Below are 15215 nucleotides of genomic sequence, written 5' to 3'. Positions count from 1 at the left end.
CTAAAGGGGGTTAAGAACAGTGTCAGGTTAAGAACGGACCTTCGGAATGAATTAAGTACTTAACCCGAGGTACCACTGTACTGTTGCCCAATCATCTCCCAGTGCAATTTTCTTTTGCTCAGAATTATTCCGTCATGTCTTTGAACCTGAAGTAATGCATGATTTCTCACAACCGTTTCCATTGTAGGATGTTTTCTTTAAAAAACAAACAAACCTGTACGAAGACATGCAAAGTATTATTTTAGATTCATAACTAAGCCAAACCATTCTGGACTTTGCTTTGGGCACAGCCTAATCTATCTCACTGCTAGGTGAGTGGAGTCGCTGCCAATGCAATGTTGGGTCAGCAGTGGAGATGGTTGGGTTGGAGTGGCTGGCCTTTGCCAAGGGAGAGCTTGTTTGTGTGTGGACCTCCCTTGTGTCTGCAGAACCCTGCTCCCCACTGTTGGAAGGGATCAGTGTTGGAGCAATAGACTTCAGAAAGGACACAATATTCATACATGCCAAAGGGGGCGCTGAGGGGGGAGCATTCCCTCCATGTTTACCTATGTTGGCTGCTCCATCCTGGCACTCCTCCAGTGGCATTGGGTGCTTGTGTTTGTAGTCCCAATGAAAATAGGGACATCCTATCTGTACCCTCCAACATCTCTTTGATGAAAATAGAGGTGGATAGTGCTATTTTTCTAGAAAAAGAGGTACCAGAACTTACTATGAACACCTCCCTCATTTTCTTAGAATGGCAATGGTGCCCACCTGAGAGGTGCCAGAAGTGAGTTCTGGTGAGTTCTAGCTGGGGTGGGGGAGCCTCTGTAGAAAAATGGTTGCTTGTGCATACGCGGCCCGGTGGGCGCGTGGGTAAAAATCTACTGCCGTCTGACCTTTTGGTATGGTACGCTGCGCCAGGCATGATGAGCGCGTGAACACCTTGTGCAATGTTGATGATTGGTCCACATAGCATAGCCTGATGGTGGCATGATACCCATGTATAGTATTGTCTTTATCTGCCGGCTGATACAATGTTGTATTTTCCTTAGAGAGTATGTTTTACTGTTCACAATAAATGTTGGGCTCCAGCAGCCCTTGAGTTAGTTATACTCCTTCAACCCATCTTGGCGTGAGACTGATTATTACTGATGACGAGCAGGTTCTCGTCAAGCCTCGGGGATGTCCTATTCCATACCCTTCAACATTTCTCCAATGAAAATAGGGGTGTCCTAATGAAAAGCAGGACATTGCAGGATCAAACCAGAAACCAGGATGGCTTCTGTAAATCTGGGACTATCCCTGGAAAATAGGGGCACTTGGAGAGTCTGCATTAGGGTGGTAGACAAAGAAGTGTTGGCCATGAGCTCAAGATCCCACGTGTGTTGTGAAGCCAGGCTGTTATGTGTGAAGCGCCCCTTTCATGTGCAAAGTTCTCTTTCTCCTCAAAACAAAATTTTAAAAAAATCCTTCCAGGAGCACCTTAGAGACCAACTAAGTTTGTTATTGGTATGAGCTTCTGTGTGCATGCACACTTCTTCAGATAACGTGCATGCACACGAAAGCTCAAACCAATAACAAATGTAGTTGGTCTATAAGGTGCTACTGGAAGGAATTTTTTAATTTTGTTTCGACTACGGCAGACCAACACGGCTACCTACCTCTTTCTCCTGTTTCCCATCACCCTTTGTGAACTGCAAGAGCCCCAAGCCGAATACCCTGTTATATGGCTTCTGGTCCTCATTTGTGGGTTGATAGACCTGTGGTGCTCTGCTGCAATTGGGTGCTAGGCTATACCATATGCTATGCCTTACCATCACAATGTGGGCATTACAGATGGTGGGGACAGCTGTTTTTTTGTAATTAAAAAAATTAAGACAATTTAAGGTAGCTGGGGAACAGGGCTCTTTCACCAAGCCTAGGACTGGTGTAATATTCCACCAATGTGCACATGGATGTGCATTGAAGGGGTATAGGATTTGGCATGGCTGTACACTTCCCTAGCCACCCCAATATTGCCTAAATAATGACAGCACATCTCAAGGTCCACCAGCATAGCAGACTATCTGTTGGATGCAAGAGAGCTCCAGCCAAGATCTTCTCCATAGGTTTGCACCCGAATGGCACATTTCTTTTGCAAATTACTCCTTTAAGATTGTCAATAAACAAAAAAGAATTGGCTTTAGTCTTGTTATTTTAGAAGAACATTAGCCTGCAATGAAGCTTCCCATGGAGCACACAGGTACAATCACAGCTATACGCCCTTTCAAAACATCCCCAATAAGAATATTATTAAGATAAAAAGAAGGTCACATAAACCAATTTAAAGGCATTGCACTTTAAGACTCTGAAACAACATTCCCCGGGGTGCAACCAAAACCCAGTTATTTCTGAAGACAAATGATAGATTGTTCTTTGCTGAACACTATCCAGAGTAGTAATAACAATTAGGTTGTTTCTCTCTCTGTGTGTGTGTGTGTGTTTATGGCAGATTCAAATGTGAGAAAAATATTAATCTGACCATGAGTCATTAAAAGAATATTCAGTGGGATGGGAATAACATCTTCCTTGGGGTTTTTCCCCACATTTTTTTAAAAAAGAAGCAGGCAGCTAAAGCTTTGCATTTGCTATTCCTTCTTTGTGAACCATAAGCACCTCTGTGTCTCTTTTGGGATGTTATATATAACAAGTGTGCTATTTTATATTCCTTTTCATTTTCCCTGGATAGTGAGGCTGCAGTTGCTTGAAACACATCAGCTTCATTGAATATGAATAAATTGACCCTGCATATATCAGAGGGTCTTTTTGTGTGCGTGTTTCCCCTGTGCTTTGTAAGTGCGGACATATTTGGCATTTTGGTGCCTGGAATAAACAAAGTTCCATCTCTCTGTGTTCTTTCATGGTCTTGAAGGAACTCTGGGTGGAATGCCTTGAGACAGTGAGATGTTGCGCAATTTCCTCCATAAATTTCCCCATCTACTTCAACCAAAAATATGACTTGCTTTGGCCACCATCTTTTACCAGGTTTTTGTAGAATGACACCTGGTGATTTGTCAGGTGGGAGCAGAAGCAGACCCTTCCAGTAAGGGGAAGATAGAGGTAAAGAAAAGGATTGCAGGGTATCATTCTGGCTTCTGGAGGAACAGCTAGGAATCTGGAATACAGAAATGTGACTGATTGTTTGGAATGAGACTAGCTGATGGCCCCTCTTTTTTATTGTGCGTTCATGATTATGTGTTCATGATGGTTTTGGGGTGGCTATATGTGAACCCACTTTCAATATAACTGATAAAGCTTTGGGATGGACTTACTGCCTCATTTCAAATTCATGCATGTTCTTGGAAGTAGGAATGCAATGGACCATTCTGGAAGAGGATTTCTCTGGCAGGCTGGAATCCTCTGCACTGTAGTATTTTGTTGCAGGTCCCATTTTTTCCCCCTGAATGAATTTTCAGTCTTCATATTCTGGCAAAAACTGAGAAATAGAAACATTCTGGTCATGAAGATAGGTGGGTCATTTCCGTAACACAAATCACACTGACATAACATATGTGAAGCATCGAAAACTCAAAAGCACTATATAAACGAAAAGTTTTGCTTTTTAAGTGAAAATGAAAGTACCACTTAATTAAGTGGTTTCCAGCTGTAATGCTTAAGAGATACGGAAAATAAGGTTTTGAAATAAGTAAAAGAACTAATGGTGAGGATTTGCTGAACAAACAATCTGAATTGGAATATAAGAAAGGGAGGTATGAGGAGGTCTGGAAAATAAGTTAAAAGAAAATAAGTAAATGGAAACTCTATGTGTTTTTAAATTGTTTTTATTTCTGTATTTTTGTATTTTTGTTGTTTCTTTTCTTTTTGTTTTACAATGTATTATTTTTGAAAACTTTAATAAATATCTTATAAAAAAAAAGAAAATGAAAGTACCGATAATAGTAATAACAATAGAAGCATTCTCTTTTGCATTTTGTATCTCCATAATTCAAGAAAGGGAATTATCATTTGAGGCCTAATGTTTCAGATAAATAACATCTGCATATGGTAATCATGATAGCCTGCAGTGGTAACAGCATGACTATACTGTATTGCTTAATGTCCCGAATTAGGTAATTCATCAAGTTCCTTGCACTGAACAATTAGAATGAGATATTATATTCAAAAGGGGCTTGCCCTGAGTAAGTGTGTACTGGATTGCAGACTTAAGTAACTTTCAACCCATTACCTCTTTACCTTGAATATCATATCCGCCCATTTACAGTGGTACCTCGGGTTAAGTACTTAATTCGTTCCGGAGGTCCGTACTTAACCTGAAACTGTTCTTAACCTGAAGCACCACTTTAGCTAATGGGGCCTCCTGCTGCTGTCTCATCCTGAAGCAAAGTTCTTAACCTGAACAGCAACAGCAACACCCACAAGCTATCCTTAACTACAGTGGTACCTCGGGTTACATACGCTTCAGGTTACATACGCTTCAGGTTACAGACTCCGCTAACTCAGAAATAGTGCTTCAGGTTAAGAACTTTGCTTCAGGATGAGAACAGAAATCGTGCTCCAGCGGCGCGGCAGCAGCAGGAGGCCCCATTAGCTAAAGTGGTGCTTCAGGTTAAGAACAGTTTCAGGTTAAGTACAGACCTACGGAACGAATTAAGTACTTAACCCAAGGTACCACTGTATCTGGATTCCCTGCACAAATTGAGTTAACAAATTATGGCTATAGTGGAGGGAAACCGCTAAAGCAATAGGGCTGGCTCCAGATTTCACAGTCCCTCAGCAAAGTACCACATTGCTACCACTCGATAGGTATCTCCTTACCAGTTTTACCCACCAATTCGAAACAATCAGCCATGGGCCTCCACTGATATTATAGTCTGGTTTATTATTATAATGATCAATACATTGCCTCACAAAGCACTTGAAACTTCTTCCAATATATCTTCGCCTGACATTGTGCTGCTTTCTGCTTATAACATATTGATTTTTCTCCCCGCTTATATTTGCCCATGGGGAAAGGCAGAATTAAAAAGAAATAAATGCATAACAGCTTAAAAGCCTATTTGCTTATTTACTTAATGGATGTGAAAATTTACTTAATTTCCATAGTGGTCTTTTGAACAGAAATGTATAATTGACTAAAAAATAAAAATAAAGCCTAAGGACAACCCAAAACCATTTGAAAAACTTTATATCCTTGCAGGTACATCCAATATCCACAAACTACCATCTCAACAAGCCTGAACCTATGTTTCAGTTTGCCTACACTCCTGCAAGGCACTTAGGCTTCTCTCCAGACTCTATATTGACAAAAATATTGCTTCCTTTACTGGTGTTTATGGCTCCACTACTATATGTGTAATGATTTTGGGTCCAATAATAAATATTACAGAAGGCAGACTGGCATAAAGCACAACTTTTAATCTGCAAAGTTAACAGCTTTGCATTGTAGCCTCAGGATCTTTCTCTGCTCACACAACTCTGTAAATTGACAGGATTATTCAGGGGAAGCATGTTCCGTGGATATAACCTATAGATACACAGCCAAACATTGCACAAGCGTTCACAGTTTTTGGTTCTTTTTTGTTCTGTGCATTTCCCTGCAGGATCTTTCCTTGAGGGAGGCAGCAGCCACACACACACACACACACACACAAACTAGACATAAAGGTAAAGGTAAAGGTAAAGGTACCCCTGCCCATACGGGCCAGTCTTGACAGACTCTGGGGTTGTGCGCCCATCTCACTTAAGAGGCCAGGGGCCAGCGCTGTCCGGAGACACTTCCGGGTCACGTGGCCAGCGTGACATCGCTGCTCTGGCGAGCCAGAGTCGCACACGGAAACGCCGTTTACCTTCCCGCTGGTAAGCGGTCCCTATTTATCTACTTGCACCCGGAGGTGCTTTCGAACTGCTAGGTTGGCAGGCGCTGGGACCGAGCAGCGGGAGCGCACCCCGCCGCAGGGATTCGAACCGCCGACCTTTCGATCGGCAAGTCCTAGGCGCTGAGGCTTTAACCCACAGCGCCACCTGCGTCCCATAAACTAGACATACACATCACATATTATTGTCATGCAGATGTAAGAAAGTACAGTGGTACCTCAGGTTAAGTATTTAATTCGTTCCGGAGGTCCATTCTTAACCTGAAACTGTTCTTAACCTGAAGCACCACTTTAGCTAATGGGGCCTCCCACTGCCGCTGCGCCGCCGGAGCACGATTTCTGTTCTTATCCTGAAGCAAAGTTCTTAACCCGAGGTATTATTTCTGGGTTAGCGGAGTCTGTAACCTGAAGCATATGTAACCTGAAGCATATGTAACTGGAAGCGTATGTAACCCGAGGTACCACTGTAATAGGATATTAGTCTCTACTGATTATCTGCTTACCTATCTTTGTCATCATGAGGAACAAGAAAACAGAAGCTTAATCCCAGGTCTCAGAAACCAGTGGGAGAAAAACAGACCTTGGAACCTACCACCCACAATTGAAAATGCTCCCAAATGAAGTAGGAGCAATGTGGAAGTAACCCTGGTCCTAGAGCAAACCAAGAAAGGCGACTAGCTGTTCTGCTTACTTTAGGTCAGGGGTCAGCAACCTAAGGCCCATGGACCAGAAGCAGCCCGCAGAGGTCGTTTGACTGGCCCATGAGCCATCCCCGAACCGAGTTGCCCGCTCGTGCGCTGCAATAAACCGGCGCGGCACAGTGTGGCGCGGGGACTGGCTTCCGTGGCGCCAGAAATTGCATCTGCGCAGACTCAGATGACGGAAGCGGTGATCCGGCCCACAGAGGGATCTCTGCGGAACCGATCTGGCCCAGGCAAGATAAACCTGACTGACCCCTGCTTAAGCCTAAGCAAAGGAAGATGGGGAAGTAGCTACTCATTCCAAAATGGTGCTTACTTCTCCCTCAAAAACTCCTCAGTCCTTCGAGGAGGGCCCCTCAGTGTGCAAGGTTTTATGGCACACTTCCAACAGCTCATTGCAGCGCTCACAGAAAAATGGGACAAGCCTTTCAAACCCTTGAAATAACAACAACAAAATGCTTATTTAATCTCCACAGTCGATGACATAGCTAAGACTTATTGCTAAAATATGAGCACTTCTGGGGAAGAATCACAGTTTGGCGGGAGAGACTCCACTGATGAAAAATTGGCTAGAATAGTTTTTAATCACTAAACCCGATACAGATATTGAAAAACTAGATTGCATTGCTTAATGTAGGCTATAATTTTTTGGCTGCCTTTTATAGTTGATAGGCTTACAATTTTCATTCCTCAATATATTGATCAAGATCAGTCCAGCCTTCTGCTAGGTAGAACCAGTGCTTTTTTTAAAAAAAAAATGTTTAGGGGTACTCTCATTTTCCTATCCATATTGAAATACTGCCCCTCAATGAGGCCAAACTTAGATTCACAAAATGTTTAGGGGTATGCGTACCCCTGCATACCCCGAGGGGGGGAAAACCGCTGGGTAGAACTATTGCAGCTCCAGTTAGATTACATTTATTTTAAATGTAATTCCCCACCCCAAGGAACACAGAGTATCCCTTGGTATCAGGGTTGTTGTTTTTTAGCCAGAACTTGCCAGAACACAGTTCTGTCAGGTAGGTGCCATTGCCATTATAAGAGAACAAGGGAGGTGTTCATGGTGAGTTCTGGCTCCTTTTTCTCTAGAAAATTAGCTCTGCTTGGAATTTTATCCCTAGGTGCCTTAAGGCCTTTGTATGGAATGGAGATTTCTTTTGCAGATTACTAACCTAAATCTAGGCCCCAAACTGACCCATGCTATCCAACCTACATATCAACCCTCCACATCATTAATCAGAATTAATGGCTATGGCTCTAATCCTATCAACATATCCCAAGGGAGAAACAGGGATGTACCCTATTCCCCGTATTATTTGTTTTGGCTTTAGAGCTGCTTTCCATGGTGATAACATGAAAGAGTTTGCGATAAATGGAAAATAACACCTAATAAATCTCTTCTTCACAGACAACATGGCCGCCATGCCATCAGACCTTTTAACCGACACTTCCCATCTGCAACATGAATTTGAGAAAAATGAAAATGTTGCAGGCCTTGAAATAAAAAAACTCCAAATGCAGCATAATGATGTTTAATCTCAACCCTAAATTTCAAAGTGTAAGTAAAAATGATATAAGATTCCTATCAGATGCCAAGTACTTCTGTTATTTAGGAGTTAATGTAGCAAAGAACGTAAACAAACCATTCCAGGCTTGCCTTTGTTTTCCTTTTTTAAAAAAAACCTGACATCATGGAATAGATTTAACTTCTCATTACTTGGGGAAATGGTGGCCGTGAAAATGTTAAGTCTGGCGTGCCTTTTATCATTATTCTACATTTAGCCAACCCCTAATCCATCTAAAATATTACCACCCTCACAAAAATGAATCAAGGGAGGTTTTCAGGGGCTGAGCTCAATTAAGAAATAATTATTTATATAGAACTAAAGGGGACAGTGGTTGGGGTACCCCAACTATCTGGCTACATTGTTGTGACAGACCAGCTGTCCAAAATGCTCCTGATATTTAAACAGGATGGCACAAAAATTGGGTCAGTATTGAAAAGGAGTCATGCAATGGATTACTTGTTTGGGCTGCTTTGTTCCTTGAGAAGAGCCTAAAAAATATGGATTGGGTGTATAGTGAATTTCGGGGGGGGGGGACCCTTTCTATCCCATCCTTCTTCCCAAAGGAACCTTCAGACTTTTTCACCCATTTTTTAAAAAAGTAAAAGCAGGTCAGTAAGCTTCTTGAATTGCTCAGCTAAGGGACTCAGTGACTTTTACATTCATGGACTGTAATGAAGCTGCATGTTATAGTGAGTGTGGGCCATAACTGTTTAGATATTAAGCACATTATGATAATAAAGGACCACATAGTACAGCAAGCAAAAGGGGGTCTTTTGTTGTTGTTGTGAACCGCCCTGAGATCTACAGTTTAGGGTGGTATGCAGATTTAATAAATAATAACTGCTTTTCAGTGCTTGTTTTTAACATTTTATGCAAATACCAGGGGACAGATAGCTCAACTGAACAAAATACAGTGGTACCTCGGGTTACATATGCTTCAGGTTACATACGCTTCAGGTTACAGACTCTGCTAACCCAGAAATAGTACCTCGGGTTAAGAACTTTGCTTCAGGATGAGAACAGAAATCGTGCTCCGGCAGCAGCAGGAGGCCCCATTAGCTAAAGTGGTGCTTCAGGTTAACCACAGTTTCAGGTTAAGAACAGACCTCTGGAACAAATTAGGTACTTAACACGAGGTACCACTGTACACCATATCATCCAGTCAGTGACTTATCCCAAGGAGTCACCAGCCTTTTTAGGCCCATGGGAACGTTTGGATTTTTGAGCAAGTGCTGTGGGCTCCAAACCCTCTGGTCTCATCAAATGGATGAGACCCTCTGGTCTCATCAAATGTGGAACTCCATAGAACAGACCTGCAGAACGAATTAAGTACTTAACCTGAGGTACTACTGTATTAGCTGGACTGGAATTAGGTGACCCGTAAGGTCTATAAGCCTGTTGGGAAAACTATTTACAAGAGGAAAATCTGGTCCACAATGTCAGCAGATCCAGTCTCAGCCCGATTAAGGAATCAATGTTACAAATTGTGTTTAGGTGGTACAAAATGCATGTAAAGCTATTGTACACCAACAAACAAAAAACCTCTCCCTTATCTGCTGGAGATGCAAAAAAGCAAAAATCACCTACTTCCATCTCTACTGGGACTGCACGATTTTGGGAGGTTGCATTTGTTGGAATTAAACAGATTGCAAAACGAAATTTAGTACCAGTTGCCAAGTTATTGGGTATATGAGATGAACCAAACAAGGATGGTACCAGCCACAACCTAACAAAACACTTGCTCAACTACTGCAGTAATTATCATTACAAGATTTTGGAAACACATAGAAAGAGTAACAAAAGAAGGATGGTAAATAAAATATCGTCCATTGAAAAGCAAAACAAAAAACCAACCTGACTAAAAAACCTATGTTTACACAGAGACCAAATGAAGAAATATATGTATATATTTAGACATGGCAATACTTGGTTTTTCTACATAAATATCAAAAGCAACACACATTTTCTTAGCAATGTGTGAACTGTTAAAATATAACCCCAAACTGTCCCCCAGTTCCCTATAGAAATAAAACAGGAATGAGTAATAAATAATTACTACCTCTCTGGCGATATGCTATTTTCAGTTATCATTAATATGATCCGTTCAGATTATCATTGTTTATACTCAGAATTTGTTTTTCATTTGTTTCAAATGTGAAGTGAAAAATAACTGTGTATTTTGTTGTATTTCCTTTAATAAAAAAACATTGAAATAAAAAAGCTATCTGTATAGGAGTGTGTGAATGAGAGGGCACCATAATTAAGGATCAGCAACACTCAGCATCCTATAGCAACATGCTCCTAGACCAGAGTGATTCAACATGCTGCCTGAGGGACGTGTGTGGCCCTTGGCAACATTTGATGCAGACATACACACCCACACTCACACTGCCTTCCCAAAGTCAGGTAAGTGAGGTGCTGGGCTTTGGGGGAGGAGGTGTGAGGGTCAAAAGTAGTGTGCAACCCACAGGACTTTTCACACTTGGTATGAAAAGTTGGGCCGCCCTGTGAACTTGGACTGAAGTTGTTGTTGTTGTTTAGTCATTTACTCATGTCCGACTCTTCGTGACCCCATGGACCAGAGCACACCAGGAACTCCTGTCTTCCACTGCCTCCTGCAGTTTGGTCAAACTCATGTTGGTAGCTTCGAGAACACTGTCCAACCATCTCGTCCTCTGTCATCCCCTTCTCCTTGTGCCCTCAATCTTTCCCAGCATCAGGGTCTTTTCCAGGGAGTCTTCTCTTCTCATGAGGTGGCCAAAGTATTGGAGCCTCAGCTTCAGGATCTGCCCTTCCAGTGAGCACTCAGGGCTGATTTCCTTAAGAATGGATAGGTTTGGTCTTCTTGCAGTCCATGGGACTCTCAAGAGTCTCCTCTAGCACCATAATTCAAAAGCATCAATTCTTTGGCGATCAGCCTTCTTGTTATACACATATGTACTGTAGAATGGGCATCAAGTAGGGAAAGAGTGTGTGGCAGTTGAAAAGACGCCTTGGGGTGCTGCCAGACTGTCAATATTTTGCAGGAGAAATTCAAGTGCATACAGGAGTTTTAGGTTTCTGCATGATTAATGTGGATTAATGGGCTCTGTTGCCCAAGTGCAACAATTGCACTTTTTAAAAAATGATAAAGACTATTTGTGGTTTAGAAATGAATCGAAAAGTGTGGGAAGGAACAAATGATTAATGGGAAAATACAGTGCCTTTTTTTCTTTAAAAATGTTTAGGGGTATTCTCATTCTGTCTGAGACTCGGGAAACACTGTGACAGGAAATGAGGCTGCCATCAGGGGTAGCAACGGAACTGACGATTCACCATGCTATTCAATGGAACTAGCGATTCACCCTGCTAGAGAAGAAACGTATTGTGTTGGTTTTTTGTTTTTGTTTTTTTAAAATTAGTTTCTTCTCCTATTAGATTCACAAAATGTTTAGGGGTATGAGTACTCATGCATTTCTCCAGAAAAAAAGCACTGGGGAAATATATAGACACCCTGCAAGCAATTCACGGTGAATATTCATTGCCATGTAACCTCCCCACAGGCAAAACTTAATAAATGGTCAATAAAGACCTGATATATCTCCACACAAGTTTTCTGCAAGCAAATCAGGATTGTTGCTCAACAAACAGGTTGTCTGGATGAGCCCCACCAAGTGTTCCCACCCTGAAAAGATATTTTCATTGGTGGCTTTTTGATTTTGGAATATCCTTTCCAGAGAGGCTCATCTGATGCCTCCTTTAATATCTTTCTGCACCAGGAAAGCACCTTTTCATTTCCCCAGGCCTCTTAAATGAAGTTACAGATTTATACTGGTTTAGCTCTGTCAATTGTATTCCTCTGCCCTCAGTTTTAAACCAGTTTGTTGGTGCAAACTTTCTGGTTTAATGCAACTTGTGATTTTATATTTTCCTTTATTGTTACTGTGTTTTAATCCCTGTAAACCACTGAAAGCCAGAGAACTTTGATGATAGGGAAACCTAAACAGAGAGAGAGAGAGAAATATTTCTGGAAAATGCCAATCATGGATAGCAGGAGAAGTAGCAATTGTCTTAATAAGAAGGGGATGCATTCCTATAGTATATTGTAATAATGGGCTTAACGAGAAATGGCAAATCACTGAGTTTACTCAATGGTGCACTGAATATTATATCTATTTTTATGTGTAATGCAGTAAAGTAACCAAATGTAGTTGTCGAAAGCCAGCACAATTAGCAGGAATTGAAGATCTGCAAGCCAAATAGCCATGCCCAGAATATTGATTTGTGGAAACTTGAATCCAATTACAGTCAAATTGTGTTATACTAAAAATTATAAAGATAGCAGATAGGCAATTATTTCAGCACAAGAAATTCCATAGCTACATAATGCAGTTTGCTAAATTTAACCTTAGCAGTGCAGCTGCAGGAAAAATTGCCATGAAAGAAATCCATTGGTATTTTTTTCAGAAAGCTAGGCATCCTCTCTGTTGCCAGTATGGGAATATCAAAGCCACTGCAACTTTCGTAGAAAAAGAGTTGCTGGAACGCACCATGAATGCTTCCGCTGTTCTCTTATACAGTGGTACCTTGGTTTACAACCACAATCCGTTCCGGAGGTCCGTTTGTAAACCCAAACAGGTTGTAACCCAAGGTGCACTTTCACCAATGGGGCCTCCAAATTATTATTTTTTTTGTAATCCCTCCCCCCCAAAAAAGGGTTGTAATCCAAAAAAACGTTGCAAACTGGGACATGCACTTCCGAGTTTGACATGTTTGTAATCCAAAACGTATGCAAACCAAGACGTATGCAAACCAAGGTACCACTGTAATGGCAATAGCACCTATCTGAGTTCCAGCAAGTTCCAGCTCAAAAAAAGCCCTGATCAAAACCATGTTTATTTATTTTTAAATGCAAGATTGCAATTAAAATTACTATTAAGATACTAAGATGCTTCAGCCTGTAGATGTACATGGGTAGATGTACTTTATATGGGTTAGTGGTGTATGTAACCTGAAGCGTTTGTAACCCACTGTACCCATGTACCACTGTACAATGCTAATGTCAGTTCAGCAAGAAGTTTTTGACCAGGCATAGGCAAACTTGGCCCTCCAGATGTTTTGGGACTACAACTCCCATGATCCCTAGCTAACAGGACAAGTGGTCAGGGGTGATGGGAATTGTAGTCCTAAAACATCTGGAGGGCCAAGTTTGCCTATGCCTGTTTTTGACATGAACATTAAAGGGGCAGATTCAGGAGGGAAGGTCTTACAAGGTCAAGAATTTAAAGGTCAGTGGTTCTCCTTGCTGAATAACTTTACCACATCATCTAGTCAGACCTCAGAAAACTGTCCATTTGGATATTGGTAATAGCTACTTTCCTTAATTAAAGGAAGTCACTGACAGCAACACACATTTCTGTTTTGGAAGGTAACACTGACAGAATATGGTCAATTTCCAAATAGATCTCTTATTTTCTGACAGCCGTGTGCTGTTTCTTTCTTTCTTTTCTGAAGGAGTGAGGTTGATGAGATGTAACATAACTGTGCATTTGAGCCAATTTTCCGGGTGTTCAGAAAATGCTCATAAAATTGGCTCAAAACATTCAATGGCATCTCCCCCCCTCCTTTTGTCACGAAGAGACAATTTTATATTTTCATTTACCTTACAAATTGCTTGGGAACAAAAACGCTATTCAGAAGGCATTCACTGACAAAAACTTAATGCTTTCTGTAAGACTGACAAGGCGCAATTTGGGGAGCGATAATAATAATTTATACCACAGTTTGATCCCCCTTCCCACAAGGATCTCAGAATGTCTTCCATGAGATTTTCCTATTTTGTCTTCACAAGCCCTTTGTAGGTTCCCCTCCCCTGGAGTGGAAGATACCCCAGCTGTGACCTTATGTTTAGGACGCTGCCAGTGAGCTATGTAACCCTAACAAACCTGAGGTAATCTAAGCACCTGTGTGGTGAGGACTGAATCAGTAGTCAAAGGTTCAACAAGTCACACAGTATCCTAGAAAGTGAAGTAGGATTCTCATGGTAAGAACAGACTGTTGAATTTTGATGGCTGTAACATGCAAAATCTGGTTATCCATTCATTAGAAATACAGTCTGTTTTATTGGCCAGTTGCACTTTGAGCCACAACCCTTAATTATACTATTGTGCTTGTTGCCTACAAGAAGAAATTGGCTTACAGGGTTTATGGTGGTTGCTTTTCTTGCTTCTCACCTCCACTGATTTTATAAATTTATTAAAAGGTGAAACTGCAGTTACAATGAAACACCTAGAGAATTTTTCAATTTACTTGCAGCATTTTAGCTACACGGTGCAAACTCTCCGTTAATTTGTGAATCTTGTTGAACTAATGAAGGAAGCAGTGGCGTAGCGTGGGTTATCAGCACCTGGGGCAAGGCAAGTAATTTGCGCCCCCTAACCCATGGATTTGCGCCCCCTAACCCGTGGATTTCCCTAACCCCCAGATGTTGCGCCCGGTGCGGCCAGCCCCCCCTGCACCCCCCACGCTACGCCACTGGAAGGAAGGACAACCCGAGACTACCAGTCAGATGAAAACTTTAGTTATTACCCAAAACAGATGGAAAATAGCAAAGGGGAAAAGTTAGCTCTTTAAGAGTTAACTTTCTTGCCATAAATGGGCTATTGTGATTTAATTAGATTATTAACAATATTGAACTACAAAATCATAATTTCAAGTAGCAATTTGTAGAAAAGGATAACATTCTGTGAAAGGCTGACAAAAAGTTACTTGTGACACCATGTTAAGAGCTTATATTCAGCTTTTTCCTAATGTGCTATTGTGTGAAAATGTAACTTTGGTTCATTGCAGTTATACAGTCCACCCATTGACCTGAAATAAAGGCCATTAGGTAAAGCCCAGTGGAAAGTCTTGGATGTTCTGTTTTCCGTAATTCACCTTTGGGTGGTGTTGACCTTTAAAGCCCTAAATGGCCTTGGCCCTGTATACCTGAAGGAGTGTTCCTGCCCCCATTGTTCAGCCCAGACACTGAGTTCCACCTCCAAGGGCCTTCGGCTGGCTCCCTCACTGCAGGGAATCAGGCAGAGAGCCTTCATGGTAGTGGCACCGTTCCT

Source organism: Podarcis cretensis (assembly GCF_951804945.1).
Source record: "Podarcis cretensis genome assembly, chromosome: 10".
In the NCBI taxonomy this organism is placed as follows: domain Eukaryota; kingdom Metazoa; phylum Chordata; class Lepidosauria; order Squamata; family Lacertidae; genus Podarcis; species Podarcis cretensis.
The sequence above is the reverse complement of the archived record's forward strand: the minus strand, read 5'-3'. Positions refer to the sequence as shown.